This window comes from Cardiocondyla obscurior, linkage group LG01 (assembly GCF_019399895.1).
Source record: "Cardiocondyla obscurior isolate alpha-2009 linkage group LG01, Cobs3.1, whole genome shotgun sequence".
In the NCBI taxonomy this organism is placed as follows: Eukaryota; Metazoa; Arthropoda; class Insecta; order Hymenoptera; family Formicidae; genus Cardiocondyla; species Cardiocondyla obscurior.
The window spans coordinates 13,562,021-13,581,062 of NC_091864.1; the positions used below are offsets into that span (position 1 = coordinate 13,562,021).

Below are 19,042 nucleotides of genomic sequence, written 5' to 3' on the forward strand. Positions count from 1 at the left end.
TCCAGCTTCCATGAATCTTGCCCGATTCTTCGGGACATGTGCCGTCGATATTGTTTTCGCGCTCGGTACCTAAAGCCCCGCATTTGTCTAGCCCGTCGAATTGTCGTAAAATTGATATCCGCGCAGCATCGGCGAATGCAAGGGGAAAAAGGAGAAAGAGGGTCAGCAATGAGGTCGATGTTTACGACAACGTCTCGGCGCTCGCAAAATATCGGTCGCTTTTCGTTCGCTCGCAACATCTGAATGATATATCCTCGAAATACGCGCTTAGCCATGCGATTGTATGCTAATGGACGGATATAAAGAGCCCCGAGTATCGGGCGATCAACGTGTTGCGAATTCCAAGCTCGAAAAAGGACGACTTCGCAGAACATTGACAAATGAGGTGGCGAAAATGAAATGTCTATAAGATAGGACACTCTTCTCGAGAAATCGTCGGTGTCTCGAAACGAGACTGCGAGCTTAAAGAAATAAAATAAAATAAAATAAAATAAATATATACTATATACATATATGAAGAGAAGAAATTACAAGGAGGGAATTTCCGAAAGTCTTATCAGTCTCTCATTTTAAAACAAAAATATATAAATGAAAGGGGAAAAAAAGAAATTACACCTTCTTTTTTTGGACTAATTTCTCAACATTCTTTTTCGTGGAAGAAATAACCTCTGTTATTCCGTTATCAGGCTAGTATAATTTGGACAACGATGTTTAAACGGGGGGTAAATTAGAGTACGCGCGGTATTGACTTACGTAGAGACCTGCAATTTACGGCTGCGTCAGGAAAGTGCCGAGAGTACCGGATCCAGTTCTCTCCTTTTTCCCTTTCGTCTTCTTTATTTTTAGAATCACGATGTGGCCTGTAATCGTATGCCGTTCATCCTTGATGTGTAAGTTTAATGAAAGTTCAACATGCCTTGGAGTAATCTGGCTATTTTAACCGATACCCATTATAATCGACGTCGCTGTTCGATGCTGGCGGGCTAACGAGAACGAATCGATCGCAGGACAAAGGGCGGACCTCATTTGAGTTTCCAGGAAAGTTATTGATTCGACCTAAATCGCTTGATTCCAATCCATAGCAAATTCTTTGTTAATACCCTGCAAGACGCGCAAGGAAATTAGAATTATTGTTACAATACTGAATCTCGCGATGTTCATTTCTGGTATAAAAATTGTCGATATTAAAAAAAGAAAAAAAAAGAGTTACGCGATATTTTAAAAAATGCATTTATAAATACTGAATACTTTTTTGATAAAAAAAGAAATTCTATACAAGTTTTAATAAAAATATCATAGATAAATGTGTAAAATTGTTAAACAAATTAAGAAATAATTCGAAAATGCCGAAGAATTATGTATAATGTTAAAGAAATAATTTTACAATAGCAATATCGAATAATGTTAAAATTCTAAACGACAGAATTGCTGAAAAAAAAATCCAATTCTCGACTTCGTTTTTTAAAGGCTCCGATAGAACTATTATTTCGCTGTACATTTCGAGGTTTCGATTTTGCCAAAACGGTAACTTACGATTTGACATGCAATAGCGAGGGAAAAAATGACGATTTTTGTTTTCCAGCGCGGTTGTGCGAATTCAGCTGAAAGTTACGATGTCTATCAAATATTTGCCTTCCACCTTTCACGTTTATAATCGCGAACGGTCCGTTTCTCCATCACGTTCATCCACCGAACGCCTCCCCCTCTCGCAATTTAAACTTTAATCGTAAAAGCTGGGAACAATAGCGGCCACGATACAGGGATGCGGACAAAAGATATTTATCATAGACTGGCTTTAGAGAAAAAAACAAGAACAAAAAAAAATTATCTATTCAAAACTACAACTACAATATCAATTAAACGCTCGAGACATCGACACTTCGGGCATCAGAGGGGAAACATAAAAAAAAAAAAAAAAAAGAAGTTGAGGGAAGAGAAAAATACAATTGTTAATTGAACAGGGGACTTTCATAATATTCAGCCGTAATTGATGTGATCTTTTTAAATTGGATAGATTTACGTTAGGACGTTCGTGATTTGTTGCACGACAGCGCAATTGATATTCATCGACGCATGATGCATGTAATAATAATTGCAATTATAATAACAATAATAACAGCAACGACAATAATAAGGGATTCCGCAATTTCATTGCCCAGTGCGTTATTCTAGTTGTGCCGGCTCTCATTGTATTTGCAGCGTTTATTGCAAATTCAGTCGAGAGCTTTTACATCACATCGTCAAATACCCATGGGCTATTTTGTGTGTAACTTGCGTTCTCTAAATATCTCATGTCAGTTACTCGATTTTCTGACTGCTCGCTAGGAAAAAAAAAACACGCAAAAAAAAAAGAAAAAAAAACAATGCACGTTGAGAGGACGTGCCGTAAATGGCCGCGTCTTTTTTTAATGCGATTTAACTCCCAATTCAAAGAGGATTCGCTTCACTTTAGCCGTATCGTTCATTATCACATAGATGAGACTTCACTTAGACCGGGGGGGCCTCCCTAGTCGCCGTAGTTTATCGAGAATTCTCTTTTGTTCCCCGCTATCGCCATCGAAAGTCGATCGTGGCTGTGCGAATTCTGGCGGAAACTTCGTAACTGTACGTCGGGAACAGAAAGCAGCGGTCAAGCTTACTTAGCTCGACAGTGGCCATTCTTTTCTGCTTTTTATCCCAACGACAAAAATTCCTTTATTACGCCGCTTCTGAAAAGCGTCGATCCGTTAAAGCGGTATTATGGCGACAGTGCAGCGCACCGGCGAAAAAGCGAAGGGCCGACGGTTTTTTTTCTTTTTGTTTTTTTTTTGTAGCAGCTACCTCAGCATGATTCACATATGGTAAAATATTAAAGATTCATGCTGAGATTATTACGGAGGTGCAAGAATAAAAGTCGAAAATTCATCGAATTTTTCGGGCGGGTAAAAATTAATCCTAGTTCACTGAGGAATACCGTCCGTGAAATTGTATTTCACGCGATATCATTTGAAACGCTATTTTGACTAATATAAATTTTAAATTTATCCATTGTATAACTTCGGAAATGGAAAAACCTTTCATTACACGTTTTAATTAAGGGCAAAAGCCACGGCTGAGAACTCACAGAACGACAATAAATCGCTCGGTCTACTGAAACCGTATTCTCTGATTCGCCAATTTTTAAACCAGGGAAACTGCCGGGATCAGCGGTCGGAAACCGAGCACCGGAAACTGTGAATCCGGAAACGCGGATGCAACATCGGTTCGCGCGTGAGCTTGCACGCTAATTGAAAGCCCGCGTTCGTATTTGCACTCGGGCGCGATCTAAACCGCAACGAGTTAAAAGTTAAACAAATGTCGAATTTAATTTGACTATTCATCGAGGATGTTATACAGGATGTCGCGAAATTGGCGGAAGGTAAGCGTGCTTCCCGCAAAGTTCTGGACTCGTGTTTTGTTCGCAAAGGACAAACAACAGCGGTATAAATTATTATCAAAAATATTTCAAATTCGAGACAAATTTCAGTCTCCATTTTGTTCGCCGTGAAAACTTTTTGCACTTTTAAATACTTTTTAACGTTTTACTTTATCTGTAATATCGCGCCCCCGAAATAACGGAACCCCCCACCCGTACATGAAAGTGATGATAAAAGTTGAATGAAATAATTATCCCTTTGATTTTATTCGCACCAGAACCGCCTGCGACAGTTCGCGATGTATGTGAATTTTCCCGGCTCGTGGCAATTCCGATTGTCTTCTCGGAAATAAATTCTCCGCGAAGTCCTTCCACTCTTGCGGGAGTACCGCCGCGAATTTTCTTCTTCGGGGGATTCGGTTACGGCGCTCTGGATGTTATCGATCGTCACAAAATAATGTCCTTTCGGGCGATTCCTCGGTTCGTCGAGGAGGAAAGAAGTTGCCGTTTGGCGGCGAAGGCGACAAAGGTGAGTTAGGTACACTGGGACCGCAGGAGTGTTTCCGAGCTGGTCGAAAACTCCATCTTACACGCGGGATGCATTATTCCTGATGCAAAACCCGCCGTTGTGATGCCGGCGTTGCTTTTTTCAATCCCATTCTCCTACCAAGGATCAGCTATTTTTATGAACGCTCGAGAAGACATTTTAGTTGAAACGACGACGGAATAACATTGTAACCGACGACTCGAAGGATATCACGAGGAAGGGATTCCAGGCAACGTAACAGCGGCAACATTCAGCAGCACATAAAAATTCTATTATCCGATCTTCGTAGAAAATAAAAACAAACCGTGCATATAATTTTTTTTTTTTCTTTTTTTATCGTCTCCATATTGCATCTGATTTTTCGCAACAACTCTGCGCAACGTGCTGGCGAGAAAATTTTAATTACGTTGTCTACATCGTATTTGCGAATTTTCGGAATTCCAAGCCCGCGGCTATGTTCGTGTAACGCGTTTTGTAACCCTTTTAATTCCGCTTCGGCGCGTACATTTTGGTCGGGATAGATTTCGGCCCTCGAGCGAGATTTAATCGTTCGATTTATCGTCTCGCAGCGAGAAATAATTCGGATTTGTCGGGCCGCCGAAGAGAGAGAGCGACGTCGGGAGCCGGCATCAGCATCGACCGTGCGGATTCATCGCGGGTGGACGTGAACAAATATCGTGAAAATGAAATTCCGGCTCGCTTTTATTGCCCCGTGTCATTTGATTACGTCGATCTCATCGGCCGGTTTATTATTGATGGTACAAATTTTCACGAAAGTTAACCGCCGCGAAACTCGCCCCAGCCACTCGTTTGGCGTCCCGACACCGGGGGATGAAACCAGGTTAAACTGGTCGAATGTGGGCTCGCTTCAACAATACTCACTTAATTGCGTATGAAATATCACTTAGTCCTTGTGTTGTTAAACATGAGCAAAAAAAAAAAAAATATTTATCCTCTAATTTTTCCAATAAATATCAAAATGTATCCCGAGTAATCGAATTAGCAATTATTGATCACGACGGACTCCGCTCTAGACGATATCTATTCGCGACAAAATTCAAAACAGGATTGCATTTACGATTTTATGTGTCATGCATCGTGATTTGTGCGTGTACACTCTCTAGCTGATATACGGGTTCTGCATACACTTGCATTTCAATTCTGCAAATGTTTTTTCTGCTTTGCACGGCGCGCATAAAATTACAAATAAAACTCTGTCGCGCGGGGCATGATTTGGCGATTTAAAATCGCTGCGCTAATTGTTAAAACAAGAAAGAGGACTTAAAAGCTTCATGACAATTTCTAACAGCGACATATTTCACGAATCATGTCACAATAAATAATATAACGCGTTCAATAATACATGATAACTCATCAAATTATGGGTAATTAATAAACCATGCTAATTTGACTGTTTCGTGATTAATCATAATTTAATAATCTTCTATTTGTATTATATATAGATATATATATATCTATAATCATAACGTTAAATTGAGCGGCGGCTCGCGTGCGTAACCGCCAACAATTTTTCTCGTCTAGAACGTATCATAATTCAAGACCACTCCACGTATTGGAGAATTATTATCCGCCGGGATATTCCCGCATCCCGAGACGGCGCTCCAAATGAAGTTAAGCCACGCGATCTCACCGCGAACGCAACCGATCGATTCTCCCTCCGCGTCGAAACGGAAGATCGGGGGTCTTGCAGTTTCATCTGCCATCTCAGTCCAGGACCATTTTAGAAGATCCATTATTCCCGACAGAACTCGCAGTGGTGCTCTTACGTACAAGGTGTCTCAGAACTATTAGGAACGCGCAGCCGAAATTTACGGGAGATAATAATGAGTTTATGCATTATCATCTTCGTCGTATACCACGCGAAAGGAGTTTTCTATATCAGCAACTCCGCCCTCGGGGATAATTCAACGGCCCTCGCGAGCACAAATATAATTTTCCCGCGATGAAGATCCCGAGATCGGATGCACTGCACAATATTAAAATTTGATACTTAAAAGATAAAAAGAAAAAAAAAAAAACCCATTTACGAAGGAAGTTAAAGGGATATCTGGGGCACCGTTATCGAACGCGGTTATCGAAGAAAGTGGCTCTTGCATTCTTTTTAATTTCTGCAAGTCGGTAAACACGCTGTGGAGACGGACAAATCGAATTTTATATAAAAGCTGTCCAGTTCAGTTTGTCGGTCACATGCTACAAATAGAATTTTTTTTTTTTTTTATATATAACGAACCCGTCGTTTGCATGGCGATCGTTCTCAATTTATATCGAATGCCCGCGGGCAATGGTTCGTAACGAAATTTTAAACGGTTTTTTAAATAACCTATGTATATTGCGTTTCACCCCATTACTTCAATTGAGAACATAATTTTTCAGCAGACGTCACGGTATTCTTGAATCGGTCAGGGATATCATATATACCTCTCCAAATACGGCTAAATAAATCTCGATAAATGTATCGTGGTAAAAATCACATATCTATAATAAACGACAAAATTAAATATATGTATACGTACTATATTTATTTCTGCCGTTTACTGCATGCGCGTAATTTATTTTACCAACACACTCGACGTAGCTCGATATTACGTTGATGTACCCGTGCGAGAGTGTGTGTTAAACTATATTGGATAATTCAAATTGTGTAAAGACTAAACTGATTAATTTGAGATTAATGTTACGTTAAAGACCTGCAAATTGAAAGGCGGATGATGTTCCACTAATTATTTGCGGCTTCAGAGTTTAATCCGCGGAAATCGCTTGCCTTCGTGTCTTCAATAGCTTATAACTCGAGAACTATATCCTCGATGTTTTCGCCGATAAAAACCGACATTTTGCAAGAGATAACGTTATATACGAGTGATCTCTCTAGCATTTCCGGATATCTCGTAATTTCATTTTTAAAAATTCTAACTAATTTCTCGCCAAAACGGATTAAGGCGAGTATTACAAAACGGTAGGAAGAAACAAAGAAAACTCCTTATTTCTTTTTTTTTTTTTTTTAAGCTTCGACTACGAAACTCGGCATCTCTACTTAAAGTTTGCGATAAAGCAAACAGGAAACGTCTAATGCAATTTCCGTTTAAATGCAACGCTCGAGCGGGATACCGAAAGAAAATCGATAGTCTTCAGAAATACATATCTGTAAAGAAATATCTCCTATTGCGCCTTTCGACGCTTCAGGATATTAGAAACGTGCGTGGATTGCGACGAGGGCCGGAAATGGCCAGCGGGCATTTGATACTGCGATCGAGAACGACCCGAAAACCGAGGGAGCACTCTTCCCGAGGAAGGGGGAGGGAGGAGAAAATAGATTTAACCTCCTTGCATCTAGCTGCAGGCTATCGCAGACTCCTGCCTGAAAATGCAACTTGCCGGGTTTGCAAAAGCGGCCAGGTGGATGAATAAACATTTACAGAACATCAGGTGTTACTACTACCCATACCTTTTGTGCAATGTTTGCACAACAATTATTATCTTTACCCTATTATGTTTAGTTAATGTTTCGCAAGGATACTTAATGCGCGCGGGTATTCAATAAAAAATCGCGAGGAAGTCGGCACTCTAAACAGCCTTTCGCGACAACGATAACGATCGACGAGTATTAAACAGTTAAAAAAAACATCGCGAATAATAGAAATAATAAAGGGCAAGAAAAAAAAAGAAAAAAAAGCGGGCAGATAAATCAGATAATATTTCAATATTGCCGACGCAGATGCCTTTAGATTTATCGTTTGCCGCCACTAATCTTCAAAATTTTTCCTCCGCAAAAGTTAAATCTCTTCGCGGTTTTCTCGAGCAAGTTACGATGCATCGCGGCAACTTCGCGAAGATATACTTGTTGTCGACAAGTTGATTTCGCATTTCGTCCGGAGTGCTCGTGGGAAACCGATGATTTCATATTTCACGATCGTAAATTTTCTTTCCGCCGATCGCGAGAGCGCTATTCTTCCGTACGCGCGCCGGCTTTTTCAATCGTTTTGTTTTCGCTTTTGTCGGGCGTATCGCGCGCGAAATGTAACCTACATTCGACGAGAGACGAGGCGATAAAATACGTATATAGAGTGCGTATTGTATCTCCGTGACGTCGAGAGGCGAGAGTCGGGAAAAAGAAGCGTAAAACGGGAGGCTGAACGAGACGATACGATGAATGTCGCATTTAATATATCCGCCGCGTTTAATATATCCCGGGCCCGACCTTTTAACTTAACTTAAATCGACGAATCTACGTCGACGTAACAGGTTTTTCACTTTTTCGCTAGTCTTTATGATTAAAGCGAGGAAATTGAATTCGATTTACACTATAACGTAAAGAGAGAGAGAGAGAGAGAAAGAGAGAGAGAGATGATGGAATGTACGAAGTAAAGTACTCACAAATAATAAGCGATTCTTTGGATTTTCCATTTCGCGTAATTTTGATTTTTTTTTTTTTATATACTTAATTTACCGAGATAACAATTTAATAAACCGCTACTTCCGGAAACTTATCGTCCAATAAATGAATTAATTCTGGAATCAAAATGACGACTTTTATCGTAGCTTTTTTAAATAGGATTCAAAAATTAAATGAGAAACTACGAAGAACTCGTATATATCGGCTACTATCGACGTGCTGTCGTATATCTACGCGGGATCATATATCCGCGCAAGGATAGGTCGATATTTTCCAAGCGACCTTTCGGCCCGGAAAACAGTCAAAAATATATAGAAACGACCTCAAATCCTCGCTGTAGAATGGGGAGCAGGGGAGCGAAAGAATGGCCACGAGTTGGGAAGCCGCGTACCCAAGCTTTGTCGGAGCACTCAATTTTTCAATACCGTGAGCGAAAAATACGCGCCCCCTTGCTATTCGCGTTATTTGTATTTGCATCACTCATCTTTTTGTTGTCGCTTTTACTAGACGAGACAGTCCCTCCTCTTCCTCACCCACACTTGGAGAAATAAACAGAATGCCGTCAAAAAGAGGACAACGTAATTAAAGACCGTTCGTGTTCTAAAACTAACTACGTTCGTAGCGAGCGCGCTTTTGTAAAATTGACTTTAAAAATAAGAAAAAAAAAAAAAAATAAAAATAAAAGAGCACGCAAAGCCGACAGAAATGAAAAATAAGCGCAATATTTTTTTTAACGCTTTTTTTCTTCACAGATGCGCTTTTCATATTCATTCTTTCGCGATAAAACAGCAAAACCAATGATAAATATTAACAATGAAACATTTTAATATTCGCGATTACTTCGCCTTTGCAAAATTTTAATATAATCAGGCGTTATTAATTCGGTTTAATAACATAACGTATCGTACGTATTTCTATATTATTTTAGAGGTGGAATCGAATTTTTTCGCTGAAAGACTTGGTCCGGGGATTTAAATAAACACATGAGGAAGATCAGGAAGCGCCGGTAAATGTGTTATAACACAGATCCCGGTTGGGTGGTTTAATGCAAACGATACTATAACGATTATGTAATATAACGACGCGATTCCTCTTTCGAGTTTCGTAGCGAAAGAAATGGAAAATCGATACTATCGCGAAACATCCAGGGGTACCGTTCTCGCCGTTTGTAAACGAGAAAGCGAGGAAAGGAAAATCGGCTGCATACGGCTGATAATATTCAAACTTTACGTCGTTTCTTCTTGTCGACTTCGTACTTCGGGACGTACTACAAAAATGAAATAAGTCCCTCTGCCTCCGGCTTATAAAATGTCTTTCTTGCGAAAATGTTACATTAATAAAAGGTGCATTTAATTAAAAATTACATAATCTTCCGGACTTCCCAGTCGCCCTTCCGTTTCCATTGAAGTTATAAAAACAAAGCCATTAATTAAGAAACTGCAAACACATAGTCGTGTATTCACATTGCGTAATCCACGAACTTCTGTGTATTCGTAGTTAAGTGTTGGAAACTAACGTTTTCGTTTTGAGGATCGGCACCGCGATGTTCGCGCGAGTTACAATACCCGCACACAGCACACACGGTATTCCGGCGGAATCTCCGTGATCCCAATTTATAGGGCATCCGGGATTTCGCGCAGAGGATAGGCATTATCTTCCGTGACTTTTTCGCTAAGGGAAAGATTACTACGAGAAATACATAGTTCGAGCAGACGTTCAACGATTTGAGGACACTATGCGCCGCGGCTTTTCGTTCGTTGTTAACAAGCAACTAGTTAAATTTTTGCCGAAAAACAAAAGCGCCTCAAATTTTAAACGTATTGGAATAAAAAAAAAAAAAATTTCTGCAGCCGCTAAAAAAAGCATCGGCGTGCGGCAATATCGCGAAATTGCCGATAATGTCGCTCGTCGTTTAACGCCAAGAGAGAGAGTTTGCAGGCCGGTTGAGAAGATACGAAAATGCAACGCAGAAATCCCTTAATCGCTTTATTCATCTACGCGCGTTTACGCGCAATCGAGCGTGAATTAAGTAAATGCGACAAGTTCGGTACTCGCGTTATGTTCGTACGTTTTTAACGAGAAGCGTTTTCGGGACAGTGACTTAGTCGCCGTTTTCAATTGTAACGAGAAAGGAGAGAGGAAAGCGAACGAAAAGTGTATTGATACTGCGAGTGAAAATCGGCTTAAGCGTCCGTTGCATTTTAATTGTATTGAGCTATCAAGCGCGTCCCGTTTCGTTATTTTTACTTCGCGAGAAAACGAAAAAACGCTCCGGAGCGTATATCTAAAAATACAAGTATAAAATCAGATATAATCAATGATAATATTATTTAATTGCGTTTTATAATGAATCAATCAATTTTCATCCTTTTTAATTTCTTTGCTTTTCTTTAATGCGTCGCGATAAATACAATTGCAAGCTAATGTATGCGGTCCTTCCTCTTTCTCTTCTCACCTCTCGTCGTTGCTCGCCGGGAAGAGATGCCTATCCGTCTTGCCGTGCGATGCAATACGATAGACAGCTATTGATTTTGGATCTATCGAAAGAGAGATAGAGAGAGATCTACCGCATGCTTTATGGCACGTCGCAGCATTCTCGCGAGGGATATCCGGCGCACGTGTGTCAGGAATAGTCGCCATAAATAGGGATTTCCGTCCTAGATCGATCTCTCGTCGGAAGGTAACGTTGTCCTTTTGTTACTTCCATCGTGATTTCTCTCGTGAACAATGTGCTGAATTGTTTATCAGACTTGTTTCACAAAATATAGATCTGTCACCTAATAATTTAGCAGCTGCACTCGACGTAGAAGTTGTCGACGTTGTTTCCCGATGTGCTTTCGGTATAAGATCAATGTATTACGGTCAAGCGAGATTTTCAGTTTTTTTTCTACTTTTTTTTAATTAATTATTAAGAATCTATATCGAATATAGTTGTATGGTATTTGACAGCAATGTGGCGTATTTTATTGCAATTCAAGTGGTTCTTAAAATGCGTAAAAATAAAACTTTTCAAAGAGACTAGATAACACAATGGAAGCGAGTTACGCGGCGACACCATCGTATGGGAATTTACTTATTCACGCGGTTCATAAAAATTTTCCTTCCGCGCACAATAAATATGTTAAGCGACACGGTAGTTGAAGAGCGTTCTACACGTCACATCCCGTAAATCATATTTTGATCAGCAGCCGCGCGTTTTATCGACCGATCAATTCGCGTGTGAGCAAACGGGAGACGAAACAAGGGCACGAATGACATTTTAAGGAGGGCAACGGCACCGTACGCCGATGAATAATTCAGCCGTTGATTTGCACGACTCAATGGAAACGTCGGATTCGATTTCGACATCGGTTCAGTCGTTTTCCCCCGGTGGCGTCGATCGGTGCGCTTGAAACGGGCTTCCCTCCGCGATCATAATTCGACGCAATGAATAAATGACACGGGGGTGTGCCTGTCGCCTAAAGTTGCCGAGCGGCGGGTTTCAGCTGCGAGCCATCGGCGACAAATTGGAATCGATTTTTTTTTTAACGATGGTTTTTTCCCCATCGGCATCGCCGGCCAGACAGATTTTAAAGCGACGGTAAGAAACAAATAACGTCACACGCGTCGCTCAAAAGGTTAAAATTTAATAACCACCGGCCAATTTAATTTTCCATCTTTTTCTCCCAATCTGCAATTTCTCTGAAGAAACGCGCGGTTAAAGAGAAATACGTCGTTCACGCGGAATACCTGGCGCGCGAGCTGCGGGCTTCAGCGACACGGGGCGCACCGGAAATTAGAATTCTAATTTCCGTTTGATCAAAACGCGAGGCTGACAAGTATATACTCTCGACCCCGCGCGTCAATGCGCGCTGCATATTTCAGCAGGAATATTCACGCGGCCACGATATTTTACGCGCCCGAGGGACGGGCGTTTTCACAGAATTTTAACGCATCCCGAGATAATTAGGTCCTGAAGAGTCGGAAGTCCGTGACGTGGGGTTTTTTTTTTTTTTTTTTTGCGTCCTTCCAAGTACTCGCGCCTCAGTTCCGCCGGATTATTCGTTGCCGCCCATTTATCTCGGCAAAATACGCCGACAAATATAAATTGAGGTAAGCCCGCTGCGCGCCTAACGTCGTGACCTTCTAATTTTTTAATGTTACGTGTCGCGTACCGCGCGATTTCGCGCGGCAATTTATCGGGCGGTATAAATTTGTCGCCGAAAAAACAGGACCGTCGGATAAATGTAAATTTGTTAATAAGTTCAACAGGTGAATGGAGAATGAACATCGACTGGAGATTGAAGCCCATTAACTTCACAGTTTGCTTGACAACAGCGCGCGCGTGTTTGTATCAACCAGAGAGATCCATTTTTAATGAGATTACGCATGTTTCGGCCTTTCAGCCGTGAAGTCAAATTGCTTTGTATCGCGGACGAAGGAAGCGAGAAAGACCGGAAAGTGGACTCGGTGGATTAAGCGCGGAACCATCGCGCGAGGGCGAGATCAAAATGAAGGAATGCTTCAATCCCTTCCAGAGGAAATGAGAACCGTGGAAGTGAGAAGACAAGGGAAGAAAACGCGCTTTGTGCTCTTTGAGCGAAAAGGAATCTCGTTGGAAACGCGCACCTCTGCGAGAATACGTTTGACATGAGAATACGCTTCTTCTCCGACTTATTGCATTGACTGCTTCGAAAGTTCAATTCGTTCCTATTGTAATTATAATACAAATAAAATTATAAACAGCGATCTTCGACAATTAAAAAAAAAAAACATTGTACGCGACAAATGTTTAATTTTCATTAAAATAAGTACACCATCAATATTAAATAGAAATTTTCGTTTGCGGATCAGATATTTTACTTGTATATTTCTCAAAAGAAATTGAAATATTAAATTCTTTTAAGGTGTAACATTTTTCTTTCTTTTGTATTTAATAATCCGTGGTTTATCTCGTTGGTTGTCTAGCAAAACTGTCCAGCACTGAGTCAGAAATATAACGCTCAAAACGTCTAAAGTGTTATACTATTATTATTAACTAATAACGAGCTAGAAAAGCTAGATATCTAAATGTTTTTCGTCGCGTGTTAGCCTATTACGCTAACCTATCCCTACGTGCGCTCGACTGTCGCAGCCGCTGACCTCCGGAGTCCGGACCCGCCGGCCGCGCGGCCCTCCACCACGTAAAGGTGCCGCGCGCAAAATGATCGCCGACCGATATAAACACGCACGTGCTCACAGCTGACAACTGACGCTGGCGGCGGCCAGCGGGCCCGGCGGACTCGGCAGTCGAGCGCGCGTTAACATAATCAGTACACGCAGTAGGCCAACACGTGGCGAAAAACATTAATATCTAGCTTTTCTAACTCGTTATTAACCAGTAATAATTTTCTCGTTACATGATCCGCGCTGAACAGTAGCTAGACGGATACTAGACAGATTTTTTTTTTTTTATGATAAAAGCTCACTTTTTGAAATCTGTATACAGTAAAGGTTAGACCCAGCTAGATCGTTGTTAAATAACAAGCTAGTTACTAGCCGAGGAATATATCTAATCTGCGCGATCGAACTATTAGCTACAAAATTAGAATAGATAGACGAATTTCCACTCGGGAATTAGTCTGACAAGCTGGAAAAATATATAAACTAAAATGCTACCATATGTTGAAGTATATTAATTGAAAAAAAATTATTATGGCTTAAAATTGAAAAGAATAAATGTATTAAAGTATATATATTTTCGGACTGACGTTACGCCTCGCGAGTTAATCTAATAATTGATTGGCTTAATCGAGTAACTTTTTAATTACACTCGCTCCATTTCGAGCAATCTGACCGCTGGTCTTGGATTGGCGCCGGAATAGTTGGTAATCGCGAGACAACGGCAAACAACGGCAATTTCGTCGTCGAGAAGCGGCGGCGCAACCTGCCGAGAGATTTAATTGGCCGTTAAACGATCGTTCGCTTCGAGCCCACGAGCAAACCAGGACGGCTCTCACTCTTCGTTCAATTAACACTAATTACCCGTAACCGTGGTAATAACCGATATATACCGAAAGGACGCGCGTGGTAATCGTTGCCGATAAATCGATAAGCCGTAAGACGACAGAGAATTGCGAATGCAAAAAGGTACGTTAACGTTAATCTCGCGAATATTCAATCCGCGGATACTGCAGACGTGAGTCTGACTGATGTGGAAATTTTTCGCTTTGAATTCTTTTTTTTTTTTCCCAACCCCTCCAGCTCTGAAACGTCCCGCGTGATATCGAGAAATATCGTGCACGTTCAATGCGAAATATAATTTTCTGGCAACGATCGTCAACGGATATTGGATCTTACAGAGAAGCAGAGAGCGAGAGGGACGCGCAATGTGCACGCAGTTTTGAAACAGAAGCACACGCGAGTGCGTTATTGCGTTTCGGATACAAACAAGACCGGGTATGTTTGGTCGAGCCCGATCAAATGCTGCTGTGACCAATTAACAAACGTTGCGCGTACTGCACGGTATTCTCGGATCGCGAACAATGTCGAAATAATTAGTACAGCGTATAACGCGCCGCGTCGAAGAATAAATACATTTGTTAAAAGCAAGATGAGCTTGGTTTCTTTGTCTATATATGCTTATTATGTATTTATGAACGTGTGTATATAATCAGCGATATATTTATATTAAAGGAAGTGGAGCGATAACCTTTTCTTTTTTTTCGTACTGCATGCGCCGCGTATACATATATATGTTTTCTTTTTTTTTTCTTTTTTTTTTTTGCAACTTTTTTAACGTCGACTATCTTGCTCCAGGCTTATTTATTAACTTTGGTGGTGACACAGCCAGAGACGTGCATTGAAAGAGCATTTCTCTCACACAATAGCTTTTTAGCGGGTAATTAATATACGGACAGCGCAGTCACAGGACAAATGCGTTCGTTAGAAAACGAGAACTTTCCAATCCTTTTGAACGAGACCATTATAACCTAATGAATATAAACGCAAACATAAATTTTACAGAAACTGTATGAAAGAGCCTGTGTAAAAATAACCGGGACATATTATATTACCTTATCTGGAGTAAAAAGAATACGTGTGAGTAGGTACTCCGTGCGCGTCTGAACGATGACGTCAAAGGACTAATTTTTTTTTTATATATATTTATTTTTTAGTACTGTCATTTTCTATTCGTCTTTCATCTTTAATACAATTTACCGTAACGCACGCGTGAAAAAAAAGTCAGTCTTTTGTGCGTTCATGTGAGATAAAAAATTTTTTTCATCACGGATAATAAATGTACTCTATTTATCTATCTGAAAGAACACTACTGTTTTTTTTAGAGCACAGTTTTTTTTAAGCCCGTTATACGCTCGCAGGGTACCAGACGTCGTTTTATAATATCTCTTTTATAACAGTTCTCTTTTACGAGCGTAAGTAACATAGCCGTAGATCGTTTATGCGCCATGGATTATAAGTTAGCGGAAAGTGCTGTTTCGAGGATCGAATACATTCCACCACGATGGATGTGAGGAGAGTAGCAGCGGCGGCAGCAGCCGGAGAAGAAGAAGAGGAAAAGAAGGAAGAGACAGGCGGCTTATTAAATTCTCTAGCGAAATACATACAGCAAAGCGAATACGGCTACTCTCCTCGGGCTCGAGTTAATAACTCTTGTATACGGTGTCCCAGACCTTAGCGAGGCCACTTTTCATCTCCGAATTCTTTGACCAATTCCGAGTTGATCTTCCCTCGAAGCGGAAATGCCGAGAAAGATTATTATTCGTCGTGAATTCACAATTTTTTAGTTCTGGCAAGCGGAATATTTTAATTAATCTCACATGAAACGTTTCTCAGTCAGAGCACTTTTTAATATTGCATTCGAAAAATTTACTCGTTCTAATTAATAATCAATTACTTAATGTATAAATATGTACACTTTCAAATATTCTAATTGTTTATATTTCCCTATAAAGAAAAAGAGCTGGCAAAATTTTCTGAAAACAAGTAACTTTTTAATATTAAAATGGCTATAAATATTCTATTAACGATTAAGATACGCGACAGATTTTTCAGGCATAGTTTAACATAGTTCACAGTCGATGTTTCTCGTTAGCAAGTTTCTTAATGGAATTTAATATTCTCGACAAAGAAACCCTCTTCCCAGAGGCATTAAACGTAATTGAAAGAAAATGCGTTTCGCTCGTATGTTGTCGTTTCATCCCACCTTTGCGCGCTACGCGTGTCGTAACAAGCATAAGATTTACACTCCATTTAAAAAAAGCTTCGCCCGGAGTATGGAATATCGCGTTGCACCGATAAGAGAGGCAGCGCCGGCGTCCTAAAAGCTGTTTGCACGCCCTGGATGTACACATGAAGGGCTAAAAGTATCTATGTAAACCGGATGAAGCTGAAAAGTGCGCCGTAAAATGCATGTATATGAGAGCGTTTCGAAATTACCTGGATATTCCCCTAATATCGACCATATTTGGGTAATTTCTGGCGGGTTATCTCGAAAAAGCAATGCGCTCTAACGGTTTGGAATAATAAAATCATGTCGAAAAATCCTTCCCTCGGAAAATATTCCCACCACCGTTGCAGCGATACAATATATCACTGGTAGGGTTACGCGATCTAAACGAAGTTAAGCGTACGTCACCATCTTACCCTCTTAATTTATCTTTTAATTAATCCCTATTTAGGCGTGCGTTACGTAACGATAATTTTACTAGCCCGGACACGTACACACGTAGCTGCTTCTCTTATTTCGCATTGTGACCTACGAAAGCTCATGCAAATTTAATATGCGCACGTACACGTCATTGTTAATGAAAGCAGCTAAAAGATAAAGAATGAAACACGACTGATAAATATTAACTGGTTCCATAATAAGTTAGTTGCCGAGTTGTCAACTCTTTTTCGAAAAAGCAAAAACAGTGGGTATTTTTTTTTTTTTTTTTTTTTACTGAAAATGCTAATGGAACGATCTAACAAACATTTTGTGATTTTTAATTAATTTGTGTGACAATACGTCAAATAATAAAAAATTATTAAAAATACACGTTGAAAATATAAAGTAAATTTTGTACGGCAATCATTTAAGTTTAAGAAATTGTTGGAACACTGAATCTCGCGAGTCAATATGTTTAAAATTGATAGGTGTTATAGGAATACGGGATCGACCTAGTCTTAGCGCCCTTAGTTGTAAACATGAGAATTCAAGTTTCGGTTTCAGTTTGAAGATATTTCATGTGTTCGGGATATCCGCGTGTATCCACAAATTTACAATGCGGCCGCTCCGTTATCCTCGGGGGAAATTACACTCGCAGCGGTACGATAAACTTCGAGCCAGACGCTAATTATTACTCGGAAAGGCAATCTATCCGCCCGTGTAAAAGTCGTATCGATTACCGCGTTAGACGTACCAAAGTTCCCGGCATCTCTACTGGTACATAACGCAGAGGGTCTCCTCCTACGATACGTTTAAGCAGAAAGAAATAACTCGCGCGAGAAACTCGATCGATCCATCGGATTGTGGAAATATGATAACGTTAATTGATCGTTGAATATTTAATTACGTGCTTGATTGAATATTAAATTGTTTGCGCGAAACGGCGCCCGAGAAGTTTATAAATAAATTCACCCGTCGAGTGGGATTTTTATTCGCGTATCCGATGAATGTCACGCTCGCGAGAGGACGTGGGAAAATGACGGAAAGTTGCGGAAGATCTAACGCGCGTATATAACGTTACCCTTCACGGTTGAGCTTCCGCTTTGTCTGGTGGGAAAGCCCGTGGTAAAACTTTTTTTCCGCTATACGTTACGAAAAATCGGAAACTTTCGATCGTTTGCGCGGCAACTTCTTCGCGTGTAAGCGCGTGTTAGGGACAATTGCGAAGGCGCCGTATCGCCTGGGCGGCGATAACAAAAATGATTTATCTGGTGCAGTTGGGACTCGGTAATGGTTGCTGCCGCGTGCGCGACGGTTGTTGGATGCAACGCTAGATTACGGCAACGTATTTCCCAAAAGGCACGCGATATACACCGACATGGGTAGCCAGCCATTTCCCCCGGGGAAATACGGATTGAATTGTTGATGTTGAGTAATACCCGACAACGCACTGTTATCGAAAAGCGATGCGGCAGTAGAGCGGCTAATCTCATATCGACTTCAGACGCGAATACGCGTTGGATCTCGGTCACATTTTTCACTCCTTTTATTTTATTTTTCGTCCGGTTTTCTGGCGATTAATTCTGCCTCTCTCTCTCTCTTTCTCTCTCTCTGCAAAACTCGCCGCAAACCGCACTCGATAGCCCGAGACTACGTCTCCCTGAAATGTAATCTCCCGCTTAGCTCCTTGTATGAAGCAACAATAAAACGAAACCGCAAGAAATCGATTTGGCACGTCAATTCAGAATCAATTCGACGTTAGGTACCTGAATTTATTATTAACTGAAAATCAAAACCATAAAGAAAAAAAAGAAAAAAGAAAACTCCATGTCGCTCGGACGTTTGCGACGTTAGATAACGCGAACATAAAATTAATACGTCGATATAACATTAAATATGATTAGTTTTCAGTAAATTTAACGAGAAGCAAGCGCGCTAAAATTGTTTCCGGCGTCATTCAATATTTCTCGATTAAAAATCATTTTAATTATAAATTGAAAATTATATATAATTGAATAGGGGTTCCTCCGAAAGATGTGCGCGCGGGCCAGGCAAATAACG

General features: G+C 40.6%; 1 protein-coding gene across 2 annotated transcripts in view; it reads right to left on the reverse strand.

Annotated features, from left to right (window-relative positions):
• Positions 1–19,042, reverse strand: part of Tpst (tyrosylprotein sulfotransferase) — a 71,090-nt gene that overhangs the window by 8,321 nt on the left and 43,727 nt on the right. The window lies entirely within an intron of this gene.